The following is a 20,540-nucleotide window of genomic DNA, read 5'->3' on the forward strand; positions in this document are numbered from 1 at the left end:
ACAAGGGGGGGAGGGGTCGAAGTAGCTTTCCGTTGTTGGCCGCACTGAAGTGGGCATCGTCACGACTATAGCCAAAAAAGAAAAAAATAAAAGGGAGAAGAGAGTTGAGAGATGAGTTGGTGTACTGGGAGCGGGAAAATAGAGTGAACGATTGACCAATCGCAATCAATGAGACGATTAGTCGACCGGTGGCGGAAATGACTGAAAAACAAACACTACGAAAAGAGTCTGGCCATAAAGTGTAATGTGTCTGTAATCTGTAATGTCTTTGTAAAAAAAGAAAACAAAAAAGGTGGTGTGGTGTGTCGTACGCTGTAGATACAACTATGCCTGGGTAACTCTTCCTATAAAAGGTGCAGATCCTTTCGAAGAGAACACACACGCCAGACGAGCTGACGGATGAATAAAGGCGCAGATATAGTCCGACGTAACTGTGCTGCGCGTACGTGCGCTGCACAGTTGCGCTACGCCGGGGTAAATCACACCCTCTATAGTCTAGTGGCTAGCGCGGCCGGCGGCATTCAACGCGCTATAGGACGTCGCCCGCGCAGAATAGAACATGTTCTATTTTTCGCCGACCGCGCTCGCGCAGTCAGATCAGCGCAGTCGCAGTCGCGCTGCTGAAGTGAGAGCGACTTTGCACATGCGCAACGGTCGCAGGCCACTGCTGACGCGCGTCTGACTATAAACGCATATTTCCCGGATCGCTTTGCTTGGCGTGTCTGACTTCGGCTGTCGCCAAGTGCGACGCCAAAAACGTTGGACTATATCTGCGCCTTAAGTGTAGCAAATGAAGTTCCCCCCACCTATACCGGGTGTTTCAGTTAAATCCCCGGGCTAAATAATTCGCGAACGGGTGCACCAATCCACGAACTTTCTTTTTTACAAGTATCTGTCCGATACCACCTACAAGCTGCACACCGTGTGAATGAGTGGGAGGCGCTCATTATTAAAATAAAAATGCAAATGAGTTTCGTCAAAAAGCGTATCTTCTAAAGCAGGGCGCTGTCGGCATTAAAATGGGTACTACCCCTTTTGTGACCTTCCGTGGACACCTTTTAGAGAAAAATCTGCCACCGAAGTGGGTCATTTGTTGCAGTAATTAATTGGTTTCGGTTTACGTATTTTTGTCGCGGCTGGTCGCGGCGAAGCGCAAAAGGGCGTATTTCATTGGTGTAATTCATTGGTGTAATTCATTAATGTAAGGACGTAATTTATTGATGGATAAGGGAGTGAAAGAGCGTCCTTTTGCGCTGCGCCGCGACCAGCCGCGACAAAAATACGTAAACCGAAACCAATTAATTACTGCAACAAATGACCCGCTTCGATGGCAGATTTTTCTCTAAAAGGTGTCCATTGAAGGTCTCAAAAGGGGTAGTACCCATTTTAATGCCGACAGCGCCCTGCTTCAGAAGTTACGCTTTTTTACGAAACTCATTTGCATTTTTATTTTAATAATGAGCGCCTCCCACTCATTCACACGGTGTGCAGCTTGTAGGTGGTATCGGACAGATACTTGTAAAAAAGAAAGTTCGTGGATTGGTGCACCCGTTCGCGAATTATTTAGCCCGGGGATTTAACTGAAACACCCGGTATAGGCAATCGAACAGATTCTTCTCCCCGTGTCCTTTTCCTGCCGATTAAACAGATCCCCCCCCCCCCGCCCAAACACACGCACACCCTTTGTGTTCTTTCGTACTGCGAGTTCCTGATGTAAGCGGCAAGGTGTACTTTGTTACCGCGACCATACCACAAGGCGCCTCCACATGAAGCCAGCTTTTCGTTGGACGCAAATGCCAAGCCGAAGATCTCTAGTTCCTCCGCGTTCCACCTTCTGGAGAAATTGGCTCAGTTTTCTGATTCGTTAATGCCAAAAGCTCGCCGAACAACGAGATGTGTCCATTAAAACCACGATAAAAAGGCGGAGACATGAACCAGGGCAGACCCGCTAACTGTGCAGGCGAACTTGCCGTCCTTAGTCAGGATACCGAGCTCTTAGATCAACTAACACGCGGCTCCAGATGCATAATAGAATTTGCGAACATGAGCTATTACTCGAAAGACTTCGCCTACAGCAGAGCGTCGACGTCATAGGCTCTATGTAATTTATAGCGATGTGACGCCAAATGTAATATGGAAACTATAGAGATGGGACGAATCCAGAATTTTCCGAATCCGAATATCAATAAAGGCTCTGCGAATCCACGAATCCTACGAATCTCGAATCTTTCGAATCCCTTCTTAAAAAAAGTCCAAAATGAAAAAAAAAAAAAAAAATATATATATATATATATATATACTGAAAAGTGTTCTGAAGCAGAATTTGATATCTTTGTTTGTTTAAAACAAATTATATAATAGTTTACTTTCAGGAGAAAACATACTCATTACTTCTTCTTAAATGTAATTTATTTAACATGATGTTCATCGACTACAGGAAATAGATAAACTCTCGAGTCTGAATTCTTTCCATAAAACCAAGGAACCATCAAAAGCAAGACCATGTTACTTTTAAACTTAATGTAAGAGTCCTTGCCTGAACTCTTTCAGTCCAGAGCGATATAAACAAACAAACAAGAAAACACAGCTGAAGGTTTTAAATTAATGCAGATTTTTGTTAAAAAAACACCAGCATCCTCACCCGCTCAGGGTCTCGCCTACTGCGTTTTCTATCAGCTATGCATCCGATGTGCTCAGCCTGACCTGCCACGTTTTCAAGTTGAGCCCCAGGCGCGTTCAACTCCACCTTGGACCCTTGCTCTACCATCTGCTTCGCTATTTGTTCCCCGGGAATAGCAAGCCGGCGTGCTGCATGGCTGACCTTTCCCCCTTTCTTTTTCTTTTTTCTGTCAATAAATTCCCCCCCCCCGGGACTGCAGAGAAAGAATGATGTTGCTGCAGGTGTGTCCAGTGCGTTCACATTGGATATGATGAGCGATCTGTATGCAGGTTTTACTGCTGTCTTTATACGGACGGCTCATCCTCAGAAACCAGCTCCGCATGCGGCTATGTTATTCCCTCCGAAAACATAACTGGTATCTCCCGTCTCTTGCATCCGACGTCGTCAACATGTGCTGAGCTGCATGCTTTGCTCTGCCATGCCATGCGCAAGATTCTGCAGTGTTCAGTTCGACCATGGGTCTTCTACACAGACTCAAAGGCTGCTCTCCAATGCCTCGCAACAATGGGCATTCGCGGCGGTCCTCTCATGTCCATTGTTGCTGACGTGCTTGAATCCTACAAGGAGCTGCTGGACCTGGGCCATTGCATAGTATTACAGTGGGTACCTGGTCATGCATGTGGGCATACCCGGCACTGAAGAGGCTGCCCAGGCTGCCCTACGAGGTCATCAGATATCTTCAGCCCACTCTATCATCTTGCCCAAAGGTGACCGTCGGGCCCTCGTTCGTGCTATCTCTGCAGACAAGACGAGATCACAGTGGCTGCATGACATGACACCCTACTCTCTGTTCCACGCAGTAGATCCGTCTATCTCTCTGTCGCTTCCTCGTCGCCTTCCGCGACACTACGCATCTCTTCTTCACTGTATGCGGCTGAATGTTGCATTTACCCCAGTTATGTGGCAGCGCCTTGGCCGTGCGCCATCGGACCTTTGTGCATCATGCAATGTGCGCGCTGACCTGCACCACCTACTTATGGACTACACTGACTACCAGCGGGAGCGCGAGATTTTGCAGCGCGGAATGCATGCAATCGACCACCGCCCGTCTACCATAGGCAAGGTGCTGTGCCCATAGTCAGTAGCGTTCATATGCACCAAGGTCTCCGTCACCTTTGGGATTTCCTGTCATCAACAGGCCTTCTCCACCCTGCTTTGATCACCTGAATCCTCATCTCCATCATCATCTCTCACTATCTAGAAATGGCACTGGGGCAGCGCCCAGCCTGCTGGCAGGCGTCAGACCCATCTCATCATCGTCTCTTTATGTGTGTGTGTGTGTGTTCAGGAGTTCTGACATGGGGGTGGTCATGAACCTTTTAGGCCAATCAGGCTTTCGGAAGACTCCCGAGGCGCCAATTTTAAAAAGAAACAAAGAAACGTGGCTGGTGGATTTGAAAGATTCGATTCTCCGTTTTGGGCACTGGGATTCGGATTCCCGAATCTCGAATCCCTAAGATTCGAGGATTCGAGGATTTGGTTGGCTCGTCCCTAATCGAAACTAACTTAAAACGCGTTCTACGTGATTTTCACAGCAATGCTAGAAGTATGAAATAAAGCCATTTCGGCCCAATTGCACAACTTGTTTCGTGGAAGCCGACATTGAGCACTACCTATTACCCTGCAACCGGTATCTCTCTCAAAGACTCATCCTCCAACGCCACTTGCGACAACTTGACTACCCTAACGTCTCTTTGGCCACCCTGCTCGGCCCGGTCCTGCACAACCAGGGGCGGTTACGACTACTCTCTTGAGCTTTCTTCGTGCCACCGTCCTCTCGACCAGCCTCTAAGGCCCCTTTTGTGTGTATGTGTGCGTGTGTGTTTTCCTTTTTTCTTTCGTTTCTTATTTTATTTTGTTAAAGAAATAGCAAGTCGGCCTACGCCTGACTAACCTTTCCTCCCTTTCCTTTTTCCATAAACATATCCCCCCCCCCCCCATGTCGGCCTTTTCCTCATCTATTCGCGTTTTCTTAGCTCGTTCAACTATACTGAGCCTTAATTGATCACAAATTACGTCGGCGGTAGAATATGGGAAGGAGACAACGAGCATGAGCAATTTTCTTCCTCCTGTCTACTGCGTGAACAGGAACGTGCGCTCAAGTGAGCCACCATCCGGAAACCTCCAGCTTTTGGGCTCGATGGTGTGCCGTGACCTACGCGTCGTTCAAAGAAGGCGCTTCCAACTTCCAAGGGAGTATATACGTAACGATGCGTTGGATTCTGGCCAACGCTTTTTCTTGCTGGTGACTCCGAGTCGTCTGGCACTCATCATCGTTGGAATTCTGGTTGTCGCCGAGCATGTGCACTTCGCACGCATTAATTGCTCTCCCCTTTGCACGTTCCCATCCCCATTGCGGGGCCTCTGCCAGTTGTGGAGACTAATGAGGGCGACATATCTTGTACGTTCTTGTCAAGCGGGGGCTTACAAGTTGTCTATTGCGATATTCTAGCGTGTTACACGAAAGTTCCAAATAATTCATTCACAAGGATTTCAAACATTTTCTCTCAACATGCTGGGGCTGGAATGCCAGGTGTTCCTCAGGACAGATAAGATCGCTACGAAATTTCACACACACGCACACGCACGCACACACACACACACACATATAAATGGATGGTGATGTGGTGGGTCATTCCCCGGCGTTATTGCGGTGCCCCATTGCGCTTGTGGAAGGGATGAGAAAGTGATGATGATGGAAAGGTGTCCTGTTAGAGTTCGTTCATTAGTCCAGTGCTGGAGAGGAACTCAGCAACAACTCGTAGGCCTTGCATCAGATGTGAGGGGTCTGACCATGGCCCGAGAATTTTGGCCAAGTCGAACTGGCGTTGATCGACGCGTTGCAGAGCAGTTTCAAATTTCAACGTGGAAGGCACCTCTGTGCTTTTGCTCAGTTTCTACACAGTGCGGGAATAAGCGCAGCGATCGATTAATAATCGACTGCTGTGTTTGTCGAGATAAAATTGGTATCAGCGACCAATCGCTGGTGTGTGCATTTGAATGGTGTCTATGTGGTGCTCCCCGAAATAGTGAGAGTGCCCTGACGTCCAGTTCTTTGCGGCACAAAGTGAGCCCAAAGGGTATTGTCGAATATCAGGCAGGATTATATCTGGAAAGGTGGTGGTGACGAAATAAAAGGTCTCGCGGGCGGTGTACGCCAACGAGCTACTACAATTAAAGTCGTGGTGTATAACTTGTTAAAAAGTAACCTTTTGGTGATCAGTCCCCCACCCCCAGGGGTAGGTTTGCATATCTGTAACAGAAAAAATGATAGTCGACAAATTAGCGCACGCGAAGTCTCCGTTTTACCTATTAAAATCTTTAGCTGCAAAAATAGGAAACGTTTCACAAGATGCAGTACAGATTGCCGTTGCGACACGGTACGTCGTCGCGTGAGGCAGCAGTAACTCGAAACTTGAGCCTGACGACTGCTGCGGCAAATGGCTTACCGTGGGCCATCTCGACCTATTTTGTGGCTCTGTTTCACCGGGACAAGATTGCACATGGCAAGATTTACGCGACAGAGCCAATACTGACGTATCGTGTACATTACAAGGGCAAGACGAAAAAGATATATGTGCTCCAAGATTCACTTTCTCTCGATACGAGGTCCTTCCAATCCTTCCCAATAAACCGCAGTCGACACTCAGCGCTTCGTTTTTCTCTATTTCACGTCCCGTTTCTGCGCTGTTTTTTCGCGTCAGTATGTACCATGTCACCCGCACCGTAGCTTTGACCCAATCGAGAATTGCACCGTTCCTGTCGCTTCACCTCCGGCTCAAGAATCACTCCAAGTTTCTCTCCTGTTCAAGCTCAGCCTGTTCATTTTCGAGTCCTGCTCGAATTTAGCAAGAAGCGGTAAAGACACGTGACACATACTGTAAGAATAGCGCTTCTGTAGGATTCGATTCCCGAAAAGAACTTGGTAGGACGTAATTTTGACCGAACTGTTACGTTGTGGTGGACAATTAATTGAGAGTTCTTTTTCAGCTCTCATCGTGCTGAGACCATATCTATTTCTTTATTTTTTTTTTTTTTTGGGGGGGGGGATTACGTTTTGGGAAAACTATTGGAATTACGATCCAATGTCTGAAAATAGAGATCACACTGAGGTGAGGCACACTTGCCACAATGGTAACTCTGGACTAAATCGGTGAGAAGCAAGGGCATTATCTCCTTTGGCAATTAACCTTATAATCGCCATTTGGGGGTGGGGTGGGGAGCGGTTTGGCTCGTCCTGGTCGCATTCTTGACCCACCCTCACCGTATAGTTTCAGTCTGTCTGTAGCTCTCTTTCAACCTATAGTTAATTGGAGTGATGTCACCTTAAAAATGAGTGAGTAACCTCGAACCCATATATGCACAGAATCCGTCCGTACATCGCTTTGTTAATTTACGATTTGGCTTTGAAATTGCATGTCCTTCATCGTCGCGAATGTCCTGCGGCAGATATTATCTTCACTCTAAAAACTGAACTTCACCGCATAGCACGCTGTGCGACAACCATTGCCACGAATGATAGTGTTATCGCTCCTGATTCGAGGAGAGAGGAGGGCGTACGCCTTTGTCTAGCAACTTGGATATATGATAATTGCCACAAAAAGGCGTACGCCCTACTCTCTCCTTGTATCAGGAGCGATAACCCTAACATTCGTGGCGATGGTTGGCGCACAGCGTGCTATGCGGTGAAGTTCTGTTTTTAGAGTGTGGGTGCATTGCCTCGACTGTTCCAGCACTTCTGCTTCTTTGCCCTCGTTTTAACGATTTTTAATGCCTTAAATTTACTCGACAATAATAATTATTATACTTGGGAGTAGATTTACATAAGGTTTTCTCAACAATGATTTGTAAGCTCCAAGTGCTTTCACGAAGCAGCCCAATATTCAGACAATTTTTTCTGTCGTTTTATTCGTACATAAGAGTTGCACGGCACCACTTGACTGGGTTGGTCTCTTTATAAAGAACGTCCCCCTTTGATAACGGGGAAGCAACGGGAGAAGCGTCCTTGTGAGCTTCCTTCCTCGTGACTTACGTTGTAGGCCATACAAGTGAAAGTGGCGATTCCCTTCTCGGGTTTCCCTTTGCCTTGAAGGAATGTCCTTGTAGGAAGCTCCTATCGTCCGTCGTGGACTCACATGCATATGTTGTGTTGTCACCGCACAAGTGCAAAAGAGTACTGAATCGACGCACGATGGCCTGGCGCGTACCGCTGCTGGCCGTGGGTGTACCTCGAAATGAAGTGACCGAAATCCCCGCTGCAAAATAAACTACTGAAAATAAGCGTTATTTGACTATAAAATGCGCAGACTATAAAATGCGAACTTAGGCTAACATGGACATACGAATGCAAACACCGAACTTGAACTAACCTAATAATAAACTAATTGACATGGTGTTCCGTCGTATCTGCCCTGCTAAAGCTTGGCTTTCGTTCGCTAAAACGACTTGGACATACATCGAAAACCCGTGCATTTGGGTGGCTAAGTAGTGATACCGTGTTTTTAAACATGGCGTACCATCTTACGAAGCAATTGAGCATTCTCCTTGATTTTCCTTGTTTCGACAACGGGAATTTCCAGATTGGGGATTTCGCAACCGGGAATATAGAGGTCCACTCCTCCGTTGCTCTATCCACGTTGCTTCGACATGCCAAATTGCAAGAGGTAGATCGGGTGGTATTTTTAAATCTTCAACCGGACGTTGTCGAAATGTTATGATAACTGCACAAAATAAAATAAAAAAGAAAGAAAATAAGAGTTTGCGAGGCAAAAGTGATTTTAAAATGCTTAAGTTAGCTACTACCAAGAGAGTAACTGAGTAGAAACTAAATTACTCAAAAAGTATTTGAGTAGAATACTGAATATCAAAGAGTGATATTAAACGGTAGGAACAACTTATTTATTTACACATGGTAAACAAGACTTTCGTGCACGTGTCTGCACTTCTTCAGGTACCTGAAGAAGTGCAGACTCGTGCACGAAAGTCTTGTTTACCATGTGTAAATAAATAAGTTGTTCCTACCGTTTAATATCACTCTTTGATTTTCTCACCACCGGCAACTTGACATCGCCTATTTTTTCTGCCTTCGTATCTTCTAGAATACTGAATACTTATGAAAGTGATTATATGGATTTACCGTCGAGATACTCCATATTTTTTTTTCTTTTCCAATCCAATCCAATCCATACTATCAAGTTACAGTTTGTGAAATTTGCTGTCAAACAAATACAAACGAAGCGAAGATAAAAAGTGATACTCATTCGGATACTCTTGTTTCCCCGCTGTATCTTCCTGGTGCATGCTCTCCTCCGCGAACACGTCGCCCCTATAATGTCGCTCGCGCGGATACCCGATGTTGTGCTCAGAGGAGGAGGGAGAGGAAGAGCCACGGAAAACGGACGTAATTAGCGAGCTAGCCACCTTAAACTGCATCCATTGTTGTAATAAACTGTTTCTTTCAATTGATTACACCTACAGCCGTTCCTCGCTCGCCATATATGACCAAACCAGACGGCCAACCAAAAATCTTAATATTCGTTACGTTAAATCTTTTTCTCGACCTTCTTGTCTCCCGAAAAAAAAATTTTGAAACAGGAGTATCTCAGGAGTAACTTAAGAAATGAGCATAAGTTGCTGCTAAAAAGTGCTTAAGATACTATATGCTAGGTGACCTATAAAAGTACCTCTAAGATACCAAGTTACTCCTAAAAGTACTTAAGATAGGGTAACTTGAGTATAGAGCACCTAGGCTAAGTACAAGTCTGGTTTGTGTATCCTGGGAAAGTCCTTTCAGCGGCATGTATATAGTGCTATATAGTCGATGATCTTACTCTGATGTAGAATGAGCGCCGTGCTCCCCGCTCTCCTATTCCGCGTCGTTTCGATTTATTTGCATAGCAAAATTCGGCCATGGATATTTCAACGTCTGTGCTCGTTCCAAGGTTTTTTTAAACAGATCTTTTGCCCGAAAGCCACTAGTGAAAGAGTGTTAATTAATGAATATCGGATAATTAGTCAGTTAATATTAGTAGGGGAAGGTGGGGCAAGATGATAAATTTGCAATTGAATATGGAATTTTTATTTTTCGTGTTTTTCAAAAAAGCTAACCATAGGCACATTCCGAGAGGTCTACAGCTTCTGATATGAGAACGGATGTAGCCGGTTCTAAAATAAACACAGAACAAAACTATTCGAAAGTGCAGATTGTCTCATCTTGCCCCAACCCTCGGGGCAAGATGAGACATCGGATGACACGCCGTGGTAATTAACTATACAAATTAGTTTTCGCAATACAAGCACCTACACAGCCCCCTTAAGTACACCGCCCACATGATGTGCAATACAACCACACAGAACCCGGTGCTATTTCCCTCCACCGTCCTTTGCAAACAAGGCACCGCCAGTCTGATGTGTCGCTGCTCGCTCGTTTTTGAGTGCGCTTCTGCTTTGCTGGAAATATCCCAGGGAACAGGAAAATTTGCTGGTAAATACTAGGCAATATGCAACAAAGAAATATCTGAGGAACAAGCGTACACCTAATAGTTGACTTATCAGTTTCTAAATTACATTAAATTTAAATTGCATTAAACTTAAATTATACATTAAATTGCCGCGTCTTGCCCCGTGCATATAATCGGATTCATTATTTTTTCTGTTAAACAACGGGTAACGAAGAATGCCCATATTTTGCATATATTTCTTTCTTTCTTTCTATTTCTATTTCTATTGCATATATCAAGATGAATGAATAAAGAAATAGGATGTGGACTTACATTGGCAGAATAATCCTGCGAGACGCTACTGCACATATGACAAGAAAAAACACTACAGAAAATCGCGCCTTTTTTTTGCGGGCTTTACACTCCAGGCAGAAGTAATCGATTTTTTTTTCTCTCTCTCTTCAACGCAAACACCAATCCGGATAATACTCATAACGCGTCTCTGCGACAGCCGGCGTGGAACCCAAAATGTCGCGTCTTGCCCCGTGTCTCATCCTGCCCCGCCTTAACCTATTAGGTGGTATTAATTAGTCAGTCTAGCAGTGGCGTACTCTCTTCGAGGGGTGTCCGCACTGCATTACCTGCTGTACCTTAACTGCAAACACGGCATCTATATGCTGCTCTCATAGCTCTGTTTCTTTTTTTTAATCTAGAGCTGCTGCTGCAGCTGCAAAAAAAAAAAAAAAAAACGAAGAAGGAAAAAAAAAACTGTATTAGCGTACATGTGGGAGAACGCATCTTGCTTTATTTTATGCAGAGCTTCAATTCTAGGACCATGGCGTTCTACAGCGGTTGTAGGACCTTTTACGAAAGTATCAGTCGGACAAATGTTGCGCAAAATCCTGCCGAACATAGCGCTTCTTTTCTATTTTAAAAACATTTCAGGATTCATCCATCCAATGGCGCTGCGATAGTCAAGGTCGTATCGAAAGGGAGCTGATTTTCGTCAGTATCGTTGTAGGTCCTGACCTTGCTTTTGTTTTTGGCCCCTGCTCTGTTATTGGTGAAATGAAACGAACAGAGTGGACATTTCTACGCATATCCTTTCACTATCGTTACTTTAAAAAATTGTTACGAACATTAGCGAATTGGCACACTTCCTAGAGGGGAAATTACAAAACTGCATCTCTTTTTTATGTTGTGTATGTTGTGCATAAGAATTGTAGGACTGTACAAATGTCAAAACAAAACGTTCTACGGACGTAACACAACAATTTTCGTACAGGCAGCTATCTCAGCAGGCCGCATGTGCTATCCAAAATGTACACTGGTGGACCACTTTCCTTTTTCTCTTTCATATTCTTCTTCTTTTTTCTTTTTTCGCTTCAGGAAATAAGGCTCAGTTGAGGCATGTTGTGCAACTCGTTTGATAATGCATAGCCTATGTATAATCTATCGGGTAGCTTTTAAGGGAACTGGAGTGTAAGAATAAAGAGTATGAACGGTCATCAACGAGAGGTTTGTTTGCTTGTTTGTTTTATTTCCACTCAGATTATACACACTTTGCAACGGGGGGGGGGGGGAGGCTAAGGTGAACGCACAAAATGGCCTCGGATCAGTGAAATATGTTTTATCTCTGTGGCGGACTTGTGTGTATTTGAGCCTCAGCAAGAGACATCCAACTCCAAGCGTAGCAGAGAACCGTTTATTTTACATATGTGCAAGGGGAAGCTCCAGAGAGGCGAGGAGCAGTTTCCAAGGAGTGAGGAGCAGTAGCAACGAGAGAGAGAGAGAGAGAGAGGGGGGGGGGGGGGGAGACCGAGGGATGCGAGTCAGTGTTCCGCTATGAGAGGGGCGCGTGGTGTAGCCTTTCCAACAAAATCCTCCGTGCTTCTCTCATCCTCTATTACGTATGAAACCAGAAGCACGGACACAAAAAACAGACACGCTCTATTATTGTTCACATTCGCTATTTCCGCTATTAGTCCAGTTGGAAGGCATCGCTCTTGGGTTGTCATATAACTGGCAAGAAATAGCGCACTTTACACTGTCATTAATCCATCAGGGTACTTATATAGCTCAAACAATCATTTCCAGTACTGTTGCGTCCGCACACAGGCTATTTACGTCGTAACTGCAGCGACACGTTTAGTTGTTTTGTTTCGTTGCAACTGACAATTTGTTTTTAAATTCGCAAGAACCCGCGAAAATGACAGCTGCACCTGTTTTCTTATTTTGCCGGAACGTCCAAATCGAACGCAAAACGGACTCATTGCCTCCTCTCGTGGTCACGTAAACCGCAATCAAGGACCGAATGACATTGCGTCGTCGCCACAACGCATGCCCAGAACACAAACCGCGCTTTGAGTTTGGGGTGCGCGCGTTATTTTTCGATAGCGTGGGGCCCTAAAGTTGCACGCTGCACTCGCGACCGGCAAGAATTCGCGTGGCCGTGTTGCTTGCAGGCGGCCGAAACAAAAAGAAAAAAAAAAGTTTTGCGATATCAGTTATGTTATACTATTAACGGCGCAACATGTTTTCGAAATTTAAAAAAAAATCCCCTATATCATTTACTTTTGTAAGTCTTGGTCGTCAGCCGTATAGCGTCCCTGCATGCAAAGAACGCAACAGTGTCCTGCGTTATGAAAACTCTACTCTAGAAGACGTGTGCCACTAGAAGGAGATACCGCTACGTGCGTCCTAAGTGGAAGCTCTCATTTCACACAGCGTTAGGGCTGTTTTGATTATAGAAATAGCAAAAAGTTTGAAAGCGATGTTACGCTTGCACTATGGCAATATTTCTAGCTATTTATTTTAGGTGGCTACTAAGTTTGCTCAGATGTTATCCCATTTCTCTCCGATCGGCAAACAATTACTGGACTCTCAACTTGCTTGTTAAACTTTCACCCAGGTTATCAGTCCTTTTCCAGCTTATCACCCTAGGAAGCAATATGAAAGGCGTAGCTTTCACGCATATGTAATCTCTACAAGACGACAAGACAAGACACTTGCTGCCATACATTACCGAGGGTTGACTTTGAAATCTTCTCACTGGGTCTGAGTTGCACGATGACTTTTCATGTAAGGGCGTCTTATTGGACTCAGGCTGGTAACTCGGCAATGTCAATGGCCATACCATTGAACAACCGAAAACCGCAATCGCGTTGCTTTGCATTAACGCGTGAGGTGTCACGTGTAATAACGGCCGAGTTAATATTTTTCTAAAACCTAAATGTGCTCCCTGCCACAGCCACATTTCTTCATTGTAATGTGTGAGAGAACGACATAAAGCGTATTTATAAACCACAAGGTCAAATAGCGCCGTCGTATTTTTCTTCGTTTGCATCCTATCCCGCATGTTGAATTTGTAGTTCTTACGACGATAACAGGAATCTGCTTCCAACTTTGGCAGAGCCGCATATTAAAAGGGAGTCTGGCCATTAATGGGTCATGCCTATACCTGAAGCTCCACCCACTTTTTCAGCTTTCCGACCAATGGAGTCTTGAAATATGGGGCGCTATCAATCAACCTATCCTCACTATTTGTCCCCGTATCCAACATGGGCTGCGCAATTTTGGGTGGCAAGTGGATTGGATGGGGTTGAAATGGATACCTCTCGCAGTCCGCAAAACTAGTGATTTTTTGGTGCAAATTTGGTGAACGCCACCTAGGGAGCGTAATGCACGTCGGGAATTGTCGTCTGCTTCCGTTGCTGTACCGCTGCCGGCAGAACCACCTGCTGGGACACATTCTGTCGTCGGTATGATTTTTAAACAAATCTACATGAATAGTTCGAATATAAAAGGCAAGAATGTTTATATCCATGAAATCAGCACTTAAATATAAGAGAGAGAGAGAGAGAGAGAGAGAGAGAGAGAAATACATGATGACGATGATATGGGGATGACTTCCGCTCATTGAGCAGAATGCTACCCCATTGCTATTGGGGAAAAATGAGAGGATGGTGATGAGGATGATGCTGACGACGCTCACAGGGTTTTAGAGAGAGTCAATCAGGCCGGTAGTTTGCAGGAATTTGATGAAGGGTCTCAAGACGGACATCTGCTTTCGTGTGTCCCATGGTCCCATATAAGATTGTACAGCACAGTGCCGTTTTTTTGTTATGATTTCGTTAACATCGCCGCGATCGCAAATGTTAACTAGGCGTAACACCGGCGACAAAACGTATTATTTTGGGGTAGATATCGATAAGTGAGCGCAAGTTGAAACTGATTTCCGAGAAACGTGTATGAAGATGTGCATTCGCGGCGTATAATCACAGTAGTCTGTGAAATATTGTTGAATGCAGCAATGAACAACACAGGGAAGACACGAAGTTGATGCCACTGCTGCTTACGCACTACTGACAGAATATTTATTTCAGGACGGACAAGGAAAATAATGGCATCTACGATGAACAGGTTTAAACACCCGAATAAGCTCCACTGCTCCCCCCACTGTTACCACTCATACTTAACAGATAACCCGTCACTATCTAACACCTTCACACCTGCCACACATGCCTGGCAAAGTACCGAACATATTAATCCACATCAGAGATCATATCGTATGCAGATATGCTATCTCTTCCAAAGACAGGTCAATGGAGGGCTGGCTTACACACATACCCCCGTTCTTTATTATTCAGCTACCTCCCTTGCTATCCTTTGTTTAAACATAGCTTTTACCACTGTCTGTCTAAAAGGTGGCTTGCACCCGCATGCTCGACAGTGAACGGCAAGGTGTCTTGAGGGAGTTGAATTGGACACTGCTGCCCTATGCTCAAGCATCCGTGTGTTGAGGCAGCGCCCCGTTTGCCCAATATATCGTCGTTCGCATGAGAGCGGTATGCTGTACTTGCTGTCGGCAACTCACAAAAGCTTCTTTTTTGTGTTGCACTTTACATTCACGTGTGGGCTTTGGGTTGTTGACTATAGAGCACAAAACCTGGAGCTTCATAGGAGCAGTCAGAACTATCCCATGCCTTTTTGCCACATTTTTAAAATTGTGAGACAAGGTATGAATGTCTGGCATTATTATAAGCCTGCCCCTCAACTCGCTCCGCAGCCTTCTTTCCTTGCCCTTTACCTTCTGCAGTACGATCTCAGCAACGTTCTGCAAAGGTGAAAGCGGGTAGCCTCCCTCCATCAGCCTCTGGACCTGAGAGGCGAAGCTGCTTTGTATTTCGTACTCACATGATTCTCTCAAAGAAGACCAAAGTGCCGTTGACGCAATTCCCCTTTTAACCAGTTTGGTGTGACATGAATCAAAAGGTACGACTCCCTTTTTAGACCTCGGACTGTAAGTCCAACACACATGCGTACTACTCCGACTCAACTTTAGGTCCAGAAACTGGAGAGTGTCACACTCCGGCAACTCGAAAGTGAATCTGAGTCCTTCCGCATGAGCCTCAAAAGCACGCAGAAAGAAGGCCTCAGAAAGATCTCCAAAGTGGGGACTTGTCTTATACAAAACTAGGAAATCATCAACATACCTAATACGCCACACACAGGTACCCCCTAGTGCAGTAGCAACCTTTGAATCATAACGATGCCAAAACAAAAAAAATAAATAATATCGCAAACAACAGGAGAGGTAGGCTGTGAAAATTTTTTGTCACGAAATCCCCGCTTCACTGTGTGTGTTTTCGTCGCCATTTTGGGTGGCAGTATGTTGTCATGGCGACCCCCTTGGTAAAAGACAAACCAATCAGAGGAGCGAAACTGTGATTGACAGGCCGAGCCTCTTTTTGCGACTCCTCCCAATGGCAAGACTCCCTTTCAATATACGGCTCTGAAGTTTGGGTTCCTATAGCGCCCGTGGTGATGAAACTCCCCATTCATCATCTTGTAAGAAAGTGGTTTGTCTATAGCGCCGACTATGGGATGATAGAAACGAAAACCACGAGACGGAGGCAGTGATGGGCAAGATACCCAAAATTATATATACTTGAGGTAAGGTAAAAAGTTCATCGCGGTACTTGAAGTACAGTACAAAGTGCCACATCCTTAAAGTATAAAGTACTGCGAATTGTACTTTAAAGCACAAGTCAAAAAGTCAAGTGCATTGCGAGTACATTGCAACACTTTAAAGTCAAGTACATTGCGAGTACATTGCAAGCGAATTAAGGCTGTATAATCCAGGCTAGTCTGTACATCTTGAAGACGAAAAACTTCCGATGTGTATGAGCATGCAAAAAATGGGACTAAGGAAGAGAGTGTGTTGCGAATTTGTGTTTTTTTGTTTGCAAATTTTTGCAAAGTAGTTTTTCTTTTGTCCGATGCTAGTTTTGAAGCCCAGCTAATGATTGTGCTTGCCTATGAGTGTGAACTGTAACAGATGGCATACTTTCCGCTTACAGCTGCTCAGGCTATCAGCTGTGTTGGTGGAAAATACTTTTATTTCTTGATTTATTCAGTTCATCTCAACCATTTATTTTCCCATTCAGCGATGAATGGGGCCTGGGGGAAAAGCCGCACAGTGCGGACTGCTGAGCCCATCGACCCCCTGTAGGTGACAGTAGCGAGGAAACATAATCTTATACAGAGAAGGGAATAAGAAACAGTGTACAAAGTAACACCTGCAGCAGAACTTGAATAGTACACATATGAAGGCAATTTAGTACACTAAACACACATTACTAGACTAAGCTAAGTACTAGACTAGGCTTCTCCTACTAGACTTTATGACCCCAGCAGCGCTCTCGGACATTCCCACCATCACGATTACGTTCACCGTCGCCATCACCGCTCCGATCATTCCCGTCATCTCTCATCGTCATCACTCATCATTGTCACCACTCATATTAGACCCCCTAGCCATGGGGTAGCGTTCCACTCCTAGAGTGGAAAACCTCCCCACTTCATCATCAGAATATATATATATGCTGTTGTTGTTCCTACTAGACTATTACTACACTAGTACCAGACTATTCCTCCTTGCACCTCTCGGTATACTATGAAAAAGGAGGACTTTCTTGTTCAAAAATACTGCTTCTGGACACAAAACTTACTTGATATATGTATTCCATTTTTGTGTCTTTGCATTTCCGGTCGAGTACTTGAGCACCTTCATGGGAAGCACTAGACCATTGTCTAGTACTTACGCGCAATTGGAAATGTGTATATATATATACATATATATGGATATAATGTGGTTAAAGTAAAGTACAGCTACTCAGAAACGTACTTAAAGTAGTACTTGAGTACTTTGTATACTTCAAGTACTACCCATCACTGCACACGGGGACGACACAACAGAATATGTTGTCGTCCCTGCGTGTTCCTCTGTCTCGGGGTTCTCGTTTCTATATCATGATTCACCAGCTGACCTGCATTTTGTGACTTCTCCATGCCATGATATAGCGCGTGAAAAAAGTAATGGGTATGTTCTTCAGGCTCTCCTTGGAGTGAAAAACATGTGTCTCGGCATGACTCTTTTTTTGACGAACCCATTTTGGATAGACGACTAATGCTTTTATTCCTGTTTCTTTTCCAGGTTCTCCCCCCCCCCCCCCCCCACTCGGTATTCATGTGGCGGTGAGTGTTGCCGAAGAAACATTTTTCACATCGTTTAGCCTGCACAGTAATTGCTCATTGCTTGAACACTTTATTCATCCTTTGTGGCAAAGTGGGCGTGAGGTTCATGTGGGGTCCGGGGTCGCTCTGCAGAACATATAATATAAAAGTAAATTTAAATTTTTTTAAATATAAATAGAATATATATGGGATATACATAGAACATATGTAGAATATATATAGAATCTAAATAGATTATATATAAATATATAGAATGTATGTAGAATATATATAGACTATAAAAGTAAATTTTATAGCGAGAGGTTCTGGCTGCAATTAGAGTCACAGTGACTCTAGCTGCCATGACGTCACATTCACAAGCTTCCGGTTTACGCCCTATACGTTTCGCCCTCACCATTCGTGGCAATGGTCGGCGCACGACGTGCTATGCGGTGAAGTTCTGTCTGGGGTTTTCCCTGGATTTTCCTCAGACGTTGTCAGACATATGTCGGCACAGTTCCCTTAGAACTCGGCCCAGGACGCACTTTCCTCCAGAGCGTTAGTCGTGACGTTGCCCACCTCTGTGATGCCGAGCGATGATGAGCGAGAGCGAGCGAGCGACGATGAGCGAGCAATGGCGAGCTCTTTCAGAAGCACCACCACCACCGCCATCTGTTTTTAGAGTGGTGGAAGCATCCAAGTTAGCAGTTCGAAAGAGTAAAAAGCCATGACGGCTCTACACGTTTTCGCATATCACAGAACAGTCCTCACTCGCCCCTATATCGGTCGTACACGCACCTGCGACCAAAGTGCGCCCGCCTACGCTTCGGTAAAACCGAAACCGGATTTGCGCTGTGTTGAATGCACGCGGTTTCTACGCGTAAATCACAATCAAACAGAACGCTAATCTCAAGAGCACACGACAGCTCCAGACTGTGCCTTGGAGCATAGTCATGTTATAGGTATAGCTTGAAGCACTGATTCCCCAGGATATCTCTGGAACGCAGCCGTAATTTCGTTCAATGCGTTACAGGGGCTACTAAGGTATTTTTATTGCATTTTGCTCGCTATATCTTAAAGGCTGTGCATCAAATGGGCAGCTCGGTAATGTTCTAAATCTCCAACAGAAGATAAAAGAAAGTAGGATTGCGTGAGTATGGAAGTCCCAATACGGAAGCGCTGTAATGTACGCAGCGGCGTCTCCCTGCATACGACTTTTACAGTTGTCATAACGCGGAGCTGTGCGCTTGCATTCGTCGCTTGCAGCCCTGCAACAAACAACTTACAACACACACACACACACACACACAAAAAGAAATATCAAGTACTAAAAAATCGCCTTTTGTAAACATATTGCGTCTTTAGCAAAAACAACTGGTATCGCAAAACAAAGGCTCTCCTGTGAATGTTTTCGGCCGTTCGCGGACGACATCCATACGCCGACTGGCCGAGAGAACGACACCAGCCAGCTTTGAGGCGCCAGGCTAATTTCGAAAAATAACGTGCGTACCTAAAGTCCAAAGCGTTGTTTGGCTTCAGGGCATGTACAGCGATTACGGCGCTACTTCTTTTGGGTCCCCTATTCGAAAACTGTCCAATACTAATACTTACAAATAAAGGCAGTGGCATTACTGACGAGAAGCATTACTAACGAGACACGATCGTGGTATTGGTGGTGCTGGTGCAACTGTTTGCTGAAACTGCATGTAATTGCATGCTTTGCTGCGGGCGAGAAATGTGCGGGAGACCAGGCCTTGTTTCGTCTAGATGGCGCTGTCCAAACGCTCTTCCTTTTCCTCTGTTTTCCGGCAATAAAGAGACTGCAAAGACCTGTAGCAGCCCCAGCGGTGCTATCATCATCCTCGTTCATCATCTCGCGCCCGCGTAGCCGCGGAAAATAAATCTGTTGGGCTCTCGCCGTCAAACCAGCCGGTTCTCTTTGTCTCTCCTTGAGTCCCAACAGACCTTTGATACTTTTTAGTGTCTGTGACGGATCGTTTCCAGAACTCCTTTAATCGTGCTTAGCAGATTTGACTCGGAGGAAATGCCACAAGCGGAACAAGTATTCGTCTTGTAGGAGCTTCTTGTTCAATTTGTGCAGAACACTACGCGTACCTACTTACAGCTAACAGCACAAAGCTACATGTAGCCTGGGACAAACTTGGGATATACCAGGCGCCGTATGCATGCCTGCATACCTGCACGCCTGCATCGACTTGCGTTCTCTCTCCCTCTACGACAAAGCCGCGCTTAGAGGGGTTGTGACACTTCGATAATTGTGGTTCATCATATCACGCACGAATTGCACTGTATGCCAGACTACCGAGAGATAGAGAGAGAAAAGAATCATTTTTCTACGTGTCGTAGTTTGCGCGAGACATATACCACTGAAGAAACCCGCGAAGATACCCCTGATATCAAATGAGCGAGGGCCTCCGCAATATTCCTATTGGATCCCATAAGCACGTGACCTCTCCCGCTGCCGTCTGACACGGAGACGCCTACCGTGATGCCTCAGCCAGATGAATGTCGGAACGAGCCGTGCTGATCTACTACGCGTCTACTGCGCAGCAACAATAGATGATGACGATGAGATGGGGTGTTTCACCGCGGCGGTGCGGTACCCTATCCCATTGCACGTGGAACATTATATGAAGATGATGAAGGAAGGATGAAAGTACGAGAACGAGAAAGAATTAAAGCGTCTGGAGCAATCCAGTGGACGACAGGAAGTCCATGAACAGGTGAAGAACCCGACGATGGAGCACATGATCTTCATAGGGGCCAATGAGTGCAGCTAAATTGAGCGACCTCTTGCTGATACGGGCAAGCTCATCACACAGTATCCGCCTTTGCGGGCAGAGAGTGCACATTCCATAAGAATGTGCTGGGTGGTCGCCACG

The 20,540-nt window shown here is 45.3% G+C and overlaps 1 protein-coding gene and 1 long non-coding RNA gene across 2 annotated transcripts in view; one reads left to right on the forward strand and one right to left on the reverse strand.

Moving 5' to 3' along the window:
- LOC135394469 (uncharacterized) overlaps positions 1 to 20,540 on the reverse strand; it is an 83,804-nt gene that overhangs the window by 31,335 nt on the left and 31,929 nt on the right. The gene's annotated exons all lie outside the window — the stretch shown is intronic.
- LOC135394468 (ecdysone-induced protein 74EF-like) overlaps positions 17,618 to 20,540 on the forward strand; it is a 258,233-nt gene continuing 255,310 nt past the window's right edge. The window contains exon 1 of the mRNA XM_064625211.1: positions 17,618 to 17,658. The gene's annotated coding sequence lies outside the window, so the exon portion shown is untranslated. The remainder of the gene's footprint in view (positions 17,659 to 20,540) is intronic.

Source organism: Ornithodoros turicata, chromosome 5 (genome assembly GCF_037126465.1).
Source record: "Ornithodoros turicata isolate Travis chromosome 5, ASM3712646v1, whole genome shotgun sequence".
In the NCBI taxonomy this organism is placed as follows: Eukaryota; Metazoa; Arthropoda; class Arachnida; order Ixodida; family Argasidae; genus Ornithodoros; species Ornithodoros turicata.